Below are 9618 nucleotides of genomic sequence, written 5' to 3' on the forward strand. Positions count from 1 at the left end.
TACCCAAAGGACAGAAGAATTCTTCATTGGAAAAGTGCTTGCACATCCATGTTTATTGCGGCACTATTCACGATTGCTAAGTCATGGAACCAACCCAAATGCTCCCATATGGAGGAATGGATTGAAAAACTGTGGCACATATACTCTATGGAATACTACTCAGCTATAAAAACCAGCAAAACCCTGGCTTTTGACAGAAAGTGGAAGAATATGAAAGATTTACTGCTGAGTGAGGCAAGTCAGGTTATGAAGAAGAGACATTGTATGTCCCCACTTAACTTATACCGAATGTCTGCACTCTATGACTGAAACTGATTGACTAATGGTTGTACAAACACAAGAGATGGATGTGAATGTCAGATGAGGTGTATGTGGAGGAGTGGGGCCTAACAAAGGACACGTGGAGAAGGGATATGGAGGTAGAACATTGACGGGATGGGGAAGTGTGGTGTTATCAGTTGAAGATATTTTGAACAACGGGACTGGGGAGAAATGTTCATATATTGAAATGCTCACATTGTAAGCTAAACAATGTGATTGAATATATATACAAAAATAAATAAATTAAAATAAAAAAGTTTAATATTATTGGGACTCAGTCCAAAGAGTAAATAAAGTTCTAATAATTACATTTAAATTAACAAAAAAGTAGAATTTACTACTGGAATGTAATTTATTAAATGTATCATTTCCTCTTAAAACTGCTCAACAGTTAAGAAATGTATCATTTAAAAACTGTAAAGCTCTTTTTTCTTTTTCTTTTTTTTTTTTAAGTTTTTGCTATAAGGAACGTGTACTTGGCAGAGAGGGACTGCGAGATCACTCCCCAGGTGGTATGGCTATCCCTTTTTGTCCATTCTCCACCTGGTATTTTCAACACACACACACATGTGCCTGGAGTAAATTTTCAAGCAGCCAGATCCAGAACTTGAACCATGGCTTGACATGTGAGAGTTCAGCACATTAAACACTTCACTGCATGCTGGCTACACATAAAACTAATTTTTTTTTGAGAGAGACATCTTTTCTATAGGGTACATGCAGTCACCAGAGCAACAAAGAGAGATAAATAGAGAGAAATCATCCTTTTGAGGGGAAAAATCACACTGCTATACTCCTTCAATTCTCCTCTCAAGACTGTGGGCACACATGCACACATAACCAGCATGAGTTTCAAGATGCTGTGTTCAGGATTCAAACCATGGTTAACCATGTGGAAATCCTGTACTTAGCCACTATCCCACCTCTTGACTCCACAACTTTTTAAGAGACTAGATTATCAACTTAAAGTGCTGCAAGCAACAATAACTTTCTTTTAATGAGTATCTTTTGTTTGTTCTCTTCATGTAATTGTTATTCTGGTTTGTATCTGTAGGCTGTTTCTACACTAGGTCAAATATTTAGCAAGTTTATAAATTTAAATTATAAAAAGGGTATAATAAAATTTTCTGTCATGGAAAATTTTTTTAAAAGGGAGACATCACATCAATACAATTTAACACAACAAGACACTCCAGAAAGCAGAAATTCCAGCTAGCAGAAACAAAGACATTCAGATTAGAATGGGGACCAGCAGATGGCATAATGGTTTTGTCACAGGACTTTCACATAGTCAACCATGGTGTGAGTTCCTGATTCAGTGTCTTTTTTTTTGTTTTTGAATTTTTGAGAGGTTTTTCCTATAGGAAACATGTGCTCACGAGAAATAGAAATAGACAGAAAGTGAGAAATCACCCCCTGGGGAGATGGACAGGCTGCAATCCATTCTCCTCCATTCTCTTCTCAGGATCTTGGACACGCACACACATCACACTTGGCATGAGTTTAAGCCACCGGGTCTGGTACTCAAACCACAGTCAACTACATGGGAATCCAGCAACATAGCCATTATGCTATGCTGGTCCCACCTGACCTAGAGTCTTAAACCTTAAGCTGGGTGCATGTACATTCATGCCCATTATTTCTAGAGAAGAGTAGAGGAGTTGGAATTGAAGCATGGTCATTTCTCCTAAATGTGATTGCTCACTTTCTGTCTCTCTCTCTCTCTGTATCTCCTATTAGCACCTGTGGCCTATAGAAAAAAATCTAACTAGAAAAAGATTAGAATGGGGACCAGCAGATAGTGTAATAGCTACATCGCTAGACACCCATGTAGTTGACTGCAGTTTGGGCCCCAGACCCAGTGACTTAAACTCATGCTGGGCACATATGGGTACATAACTAAAATCCCAAGAGGAGAATGGAGAAGAAGGGATTGTGGTGTGGCCATATTCCCTGGGGGGTGATTTCTCATTTTCTGTCTTTCTGTCTCTCTCTGTCTTCCTGGTGAGTTCATGGGTCCTATAGCAAAAATTTCTCAAAAAAATAAGATTAGAATGAATATAAATATGAGATATTAAAAAAAACATGCAGAAAACCAGTGTAACCACTATCTAGTTTGTTTAACAACCTCAAGAAACTTACTGCATATTAGATATATCTTATTAAAAAAGAGAGATAAGATCCAAATTGATAAATCCGATATAGAAATAAAGACATTATTTTTTAAATTTTTACTGAAGCAGTTTTAATATTTCCATATAATTTTAATAATTATTACTTAAAACTGATTCTATATATTGAATATTTTTGTAATCATTTTAAAATGAAGTCTTACTTATTAATATTATGTGTTACTCATTTTTAAATGTATTATCATCATAATCTTGTTTATATTTCATTGAATCACATATAACTTTACAGTGTATTTCATTTCTTTTTCCAGAAGGAATACCATGCATATCAGTCAATACAGACATTAAAATCCTCACTACATAATCTAATATCTTTTTATTGTTTTTCCTGATCATCATTATTATTATTCCAATTATTTTTTAAACAGTCAATTTTAAACAGTCATTTTGCTTGTAAAAAGACTACCCAACATGAAATTTCTGACTACACAAAAGTAAAAAACTTTCTAGGGACCAGCAGTTAGCATAATGGCTATGTTGCTGGACTCCCACGTAGTCGACCACAGTTCGCGTCCCGGACCCGGTGGCTTAACAACTCACACCGGGCATGTGTGCGTGCGTGCCCAAGATCCTGAGAGGAGAATGGAGTAGAAGGGATTGTGGTGTGACCATCCCCCCTGGGGGGTGATTTTTCACTTTCTGTCTCTATGGCGAGCGCACACACCCTATAGTGAAAAACCTCTACAAAAAAAAAAAAATCTTTCTAGAGAGAGAACCCAGTGAATAATAGTTAATAAAATTTAGCAATTAATCAATACACATAATGTAAAAATGCCCATTAATCTAAGATACCATTTATAGTTGAAGGTTTAATACCTGTTTAAGATTGCTATACATAATGACCGTTTTAAAGAATGAATTTAAGAAGTCATTTTCAGCTATATTATCATATGAAGACATAAAATTGGAGTGCATATTTTATTCAAAACTCTAAAACTGTGATACAGGCTTATGAGATAAAACTTTAGAATGTCTGTTTTATTTGGAACTCTTTCTGTTTTTTAATCTTTCCAGTAGTTCTCATTGGGTCTTATCAGAATAATGTGGCACCTGGGCACAAAGATGCAGCCTAGGAGCTCTGAACTGGAGGCCAAGATGGAGAAGACTTCCATAGCCACCATGAACTGGTGTTTTTGTTTACTTTTCCTCAGATAAATTCCTGAGGTAATACCAAGGTAAGAGCCCATGTTCATGACACTGGGAGAATTTTATTTTCATCTGTAGATGATAAAAAAGTAATTTTAAACGGAGTCTCAGCATGTGAGAATCTTAGCCCATTTTGTGGCTCTCAATGACATTACCAAGGATGAGAATTTATTACAGATTTCTTCGCTACTCTCTCCTAAGTTTTCCTTGAGATAAACCTTATATTTCCATGGCTTATCATAATTGTTTATCAGAATAGTAATGAATAGTTTTTTATTTATATTTAGAAAAGAATCTTTTTAATTTGTTCTCCTAAAATATCTTAACTTTTCCTCTAATCTAATTTCTATTGATTTTTTTAAAATCTTTTTTTCTTTTTTTTTGGAGAGGTTTTTGCTATGCGGCTCATGCACTCACCAGAAAGACAGAGAGAGACAGAGAGATAGAAAATGAGAAATCACTCCCTGGGGAGATGACCATGCCACAATCCTTTCTCCTCCATTCTCCTCTCAGGATCTTGGGCATTCATGCACATGCACCTGGCGTGCGTTTAAGCTGCTGGGTCAAGGACTTGAACTGCAGTCAACTACATGGGAGTCCAGCAACATAGCCATTATGCTAACTGCTGATTGATTCTTTCTTGTATATAACATGTCACTTTGTGTACAGACTTTTCTCATTGTACATTTTGATTTTTCTGTAAATATTATCATAAACACTCCTATGTAAATACTGAAAACAATTTAAATATAAAACTTTTAATTCTTGAATGGAATTTGATTTCTCTTATACATCAATTTTTTGAGAAATTTTTATTGTAATTATTTGATAGAAGGATGGGGTGTTATTTTTAAACTATCCATTTATATATATCTGAAAGTATGGTTTGTTAATTTTATTTTAATGTGACTGGTAATAGTGTTGCCTTTATGCATTATTAGATCTTTGTTGCAACTACTCATCTCTATTATGTACCAGGAAAACCTTCACAGAGCTTATGGAAATTAACAGGTATGTCCATGTGTCAGTTATTATTATTATTATTTTTACTAAAATGGGTAGGATTGGTCTTCATTTCTCAAGGTTTTTTCTTCTATTTTTTGGAGAGGCTTTTGCTATAGGGCGCATGTGCTTTCCAGAAAGAGAGTGACAGAGAGACAGAAATCACAAAATCACCCGGAGGGGTGATGGCCATGCTGCAATCCCTTCTCTTCCATTCTCCTCTCTGGATCTTGGGCATGCACGCACATGCACCCATGTGAATTTAAACTATGGGGTCCAGGTCTAGAACCATGGTCAACTACATGGGAGTCCAGCAACATAGCCATTATGCTAACTGCTGGTTCCTCAAGTTTTTATTAATTAATTAATTTTTTTGGTAATACTGATACGATAGCATTGGGTTGTCAGGAAAGTCATGTTCATTTTTGCATAGAAATAAATAAAAAATACAGCATGACTTTCCCAGCAACCCCATACATTTTCAAAGAATTAGAGTGGAGGCATGATGATGAAGATGCAAGACTTCCATGTGACTGACTGCATTTTGAATTTTGCGCATGACAACTTTCTTTGTCACTTTCTCTTTCTCTTTCTCTTTCTCTTTCTCTTTCTCTTTCTCTTTCTCTTTCTCTTTCTCTTTCTCTTTCTCTTTCTCTTTCTCTTTCTCTTTCTCTTTCTCTTTCTCTTTCTCTTTCTCTTTCTCTTTCTCTTTCTCTTTCTCTTTCTCTTTCTCTTTCTCTTTCTCTTTCTCTTTCTCTTTCTCTTTCTCTTTCTCTTTCTCTTTCTCTTTCTCTCTCTTTTGGAGGAGTCCAACCCGGCAGTACCCCAGAATCTGTTTGAGTCCCCCGACCTTTGAGCACAGCCTTGGTCAGCTCAGCATGTTGGCAAGGCCGCTTGCTATATGCTCTGGAAACTGTGGTAGCCTTGCTGGGAAGTGACACCCCACTGACTCCCTGATATACTACTATAAAACAATTACATAGTTCTCTCATAAATCTTTGTAGTAAGATTTCCCAAAAGTTTCCTGACTGCTCCCCTTTACCCTGACCACCTACTGTTAATTACAATGCTTCATCCCTGTGGTCACAATGGAGGGTGTGCTGAAGTTCATCTTGACTTTCGGAAGGCCTTTCAAGACACATTTAACATAAGCTTAAAAATAACCTCTTAGGCAAAAACTGCCAGGAAACTCCCACCCCATGGTAGCTAATATTCTAACAAAATACTTGACAGTGGTGCCACAGGCACAATAGAATGCTTAGGTATTCCACAATCCCACTTTAAAGTTTTTCATTAACTTGTTAGTCACTTTACTGCCAGTTGAAAAAACTGTCCCCACCCTCATCAAGTGAACAATAACTTTACCCCTTCAGAATAGGTAAATATATTAGGATTCCTTTAATTAAATTTTAGATCTCTATAGAATTATATAAATATCATTCTTTATTGAGATCCATAAGAACTAATATCTATATTTGAGATTTTCTTTTTTAGCATCAAACCCAGTAAGCACAAGATGGCTGCCTCCAAGTATCGGCTGATAATTTACTCTGCTTGCTGGAGCTGTTCTCTGAAACCACACTCCCAGAAGTTCCTGAAAGCCTGCTTACATCAATCAAACAGTTGTTGAACTGTATTGATGATTAATAGACCTGCCCTTAATCAAACCCTGAATGGAATCTATGATCTCTATTGTTAAAACTTTATGAATTGATAATTAGGACACATAGCCCCTCACCCGTTTACTTGCATATATCACATTTTCAATAAAAAGGCACAGTGATTCTTAACACTTGTCACTCTTCAGAGAGCAATCTCTGGGAGTGTCCAACTAAGGACGTGCATGAAAAAGACACTGAGGCCTCAGTCTTTCTTTCCAGTGCCAGCTCCGATGAGTCAACTCACTCCCGCCAAGGCTGGTCCCTGGCACTCTTTCTTCTCTGGTGAATGTATATGCCCTTTAGCAAATTTAAAAAATAATAATGGCAAATAAAATTAAACAAATAATTCTGGTTTTTTTTTTTTGGAGAGGTTTTTGCTACAGGCTGTGTGTGCTCACCAGAAAGACAGAGAGAAAAAGAGAGACAGAAAGTGAGAAATTACTCCCCAGTGGAGTTGGCCCCGCCACAATCCCTTCCCCTCCATTCTCTTCTTGGGATCTGCACACACGCCCGGTGTGAGTATAAGCCACTGGGTCTGGGACTCGAACCATGGTCGACCACATGGGATTTCAGCGACAGCCATTATGCTAACTGCTGGCCCCAATAATTCTTAAAAAAGAATTAGTGATAGTCAATAACATTTTTTTTCTTGTAGTACATATTAATTTTTCTAGACTCAGCAGATATTCCTGTCTTCTGTCTCAGAGACAGGTTTGGTACCCACAAGTGCATGTATTTCTCCGTCTGGGTCACAAACTATTTCTTACTTTGTTTTTCCTTTTTGTTATTTTAAAGAATATTTAATTTAATTTTATTCACTATTGTTTTAAAAAAATTGTTGTATGGCAATTGTGCTTACCAGATAGAGACAGAGACAGAGAGGGAGGGAAAGTGAGAAAATGAGCCACCAGGTCTGCGACATGTACCATAATTGGTCATGTGGGAGTCCAGCAGCTAAATGAACATGCCACTTGCTGATCCTATTGTCAGAAGGCTCATGAATTCACTAGAGAGAGACACAGAGAGAATGAGGAAGTGAGACAGCACCACTTCCGTGAAATGGTCATACCACAATAATATCTGCACCATTTTTTTCTCTTTCCAGGATGTTGTCCAACACACAAACACTTTGTGTGTTTTCCAAGTCATCTGATTTGGGACTCAGGTCATAATTTAGGTCTTGTGGGATTTAGTCACATTAACTACCATTCTATGGGCTAGCCTGTACCTCTATTTTTATTTCTTGTTTTGTAGACTTATTTGACTTTGTAATTCCTTCATAAAAGATAAGTAATATTTTTTTCTTGGCATATTCTTACCTGAACATATATGTTTACTTTTCTAGCAATGAAATTTAAATGTTTTCTACTGTTAAAATGTCTGAAATTACATAATACTTATGAAACAATTAAAACCATACTTATTCTTTATATATCAGAACAATGGAGGCATGATTCTTACTTTCCATATTTCATATTTGATAATACAGGGTTTTATTATGAAAATTGCTTGATTTATATTCTGTATGAGAGCATATTTTGATGTGCCCAATTGTGAAATATATTAGAATGTTGAGTCCTCAATTTGTAAACTATGATTCTTTTTCTTTCTGTAATATATATCAAAGTGTGGTATTCTGATATTAGTCAATTCTTTGCACTTAATTGCACAGGTGTTTGAGTATGGTTAAAAACGTTATAAAATATTCTTATAATTGTTTATCTGGAATTACTGTGTACTTATCATCTGGGTCTCTTAGTCAGATTCAAACTTTAAGGCACCCACAGGTAACATTTGTAATTACACATCTTCCTATTCATGACTAATGTGGTCCAGTATGAGATCCAAAATTAACACTATCTTACCCAGCACCAAACTGCAAGGGTGTTCATTGGAAATATTTTCATGGCTTAGCCTAGTAGAATGAACAGGAAAGAGCTTACATGAAATAGGACAGGAGATTGTTTATAAAATAAATATAACAAAACAATAATTATGTGAATTAAGAACTGTGGTGCTCCGTGTTTAATTCATTAATTTATTTTAAGAAGATTTTTTTTCTATAAACCGTGTGTGTTCACCAGAGAAACAGAAAGACAGAAAGTAAGTGAGACATCACCTTTCAAAGGTATGGCCATGCCACAGTTTCTTCTTTTAGGGTTTTCAGCAGAAATGTTCATGCACCTGGTATGACTTTCAAGTTTCTGGGTAGGGAATTGAACTGAGTTTGGCCACATGGGACAATGCCTTAGCTGCCATGGTACCTGCTCACCCCTATGCTTTATTTCTAATAGTAATTGTTTCATTTTTATTGAGCAATAGTAGAAACTGTAGTGTAGTTATATATTTCATACTTGTTTGATTTGAAATAGCTGAATCTGGGCAAGAAGCACAAATAAAACAAAAAGGTCTTCCTTCTTGGGGAATTTTTTGGAATCCAGGAACACAGCTGTGAATGCACACAGACTCAGGAGTCTGAGAAGAAAAGAAAATCATTAGGCATAATCATGCACGTTATAAGTCATTTTAACTACATGTCACTATTTCTCTCCATTTCAGAGAAAACTGACATTTAATAGTTCATCACTGTTTATCCTTTAGATATTAGCTAGGCTTCAAAATATTTTTTTCTGGCAATGATTTTGGTTCTAGGGTGCATGTGCTCACCTGAGAAAGAGGGAAAGACAGAAAGAGAAAAATCACCCCCTAGGTAATTGGTACACTACAATCCTCTCTCCATTCTCTCAGAATTTTTGGCATGCACGCACGTGTGCCTATAATGAGTTTCAGGGCTCTGATTCCAGGAATCAAACTGCAGTCAGCCATGTGGGATTTCAAAGGCTTAACTGTATGCAATCTGCTGACCACCTTTAACTAACCTTCTAATTAAGAATTAGTATACTTAGCTTTCTTCTTTATGTATTTTTAGGTTTTTAAAATATTTTAATTTTATTTTATTTATTATTAGTTCTTTATAATTTGACCAGAAAGAAACAGAGAGAGAGGGAAAGTAAAAGTGAGAAAATGAGCCATCATTTCTGGAATGTGAACAGTGATTGACCATGTGGGAGTCCAGTGCTTTAACCACCTCACCAAGTGTATTATTTATCAAATATTGCCAAGGTTCTTTATTACTTTTTCTCATACATTACTAGAGAGAGAGTGAAAGTAAAAACCAAACTGCCAGGTCTGGGACTGGAACCATAATCAAGAATCCAGTGACTTAACCACCACATAATTTTCTGGCCTCATTCAAAAGATTTTTAATAAACCATGTTATCCTCTTAACTTTTGAA

This window comes from Tupaia chinensis, unplaced genomic scaffold, assembly GCF_000334495.1.
Source record: "Tupaia chinensis unplaced genomic scaffold, TupChi_1.0 Scaffold143718_1, whole genome shotgun sequence".
Classification (NCBI taxonomy): domain Eukaryota; kingdom Metazoa; phylum Chordata; class Mammalia; order Scandentia; family Tupaiidae; genus Tupaia; species Tupaia belangeri.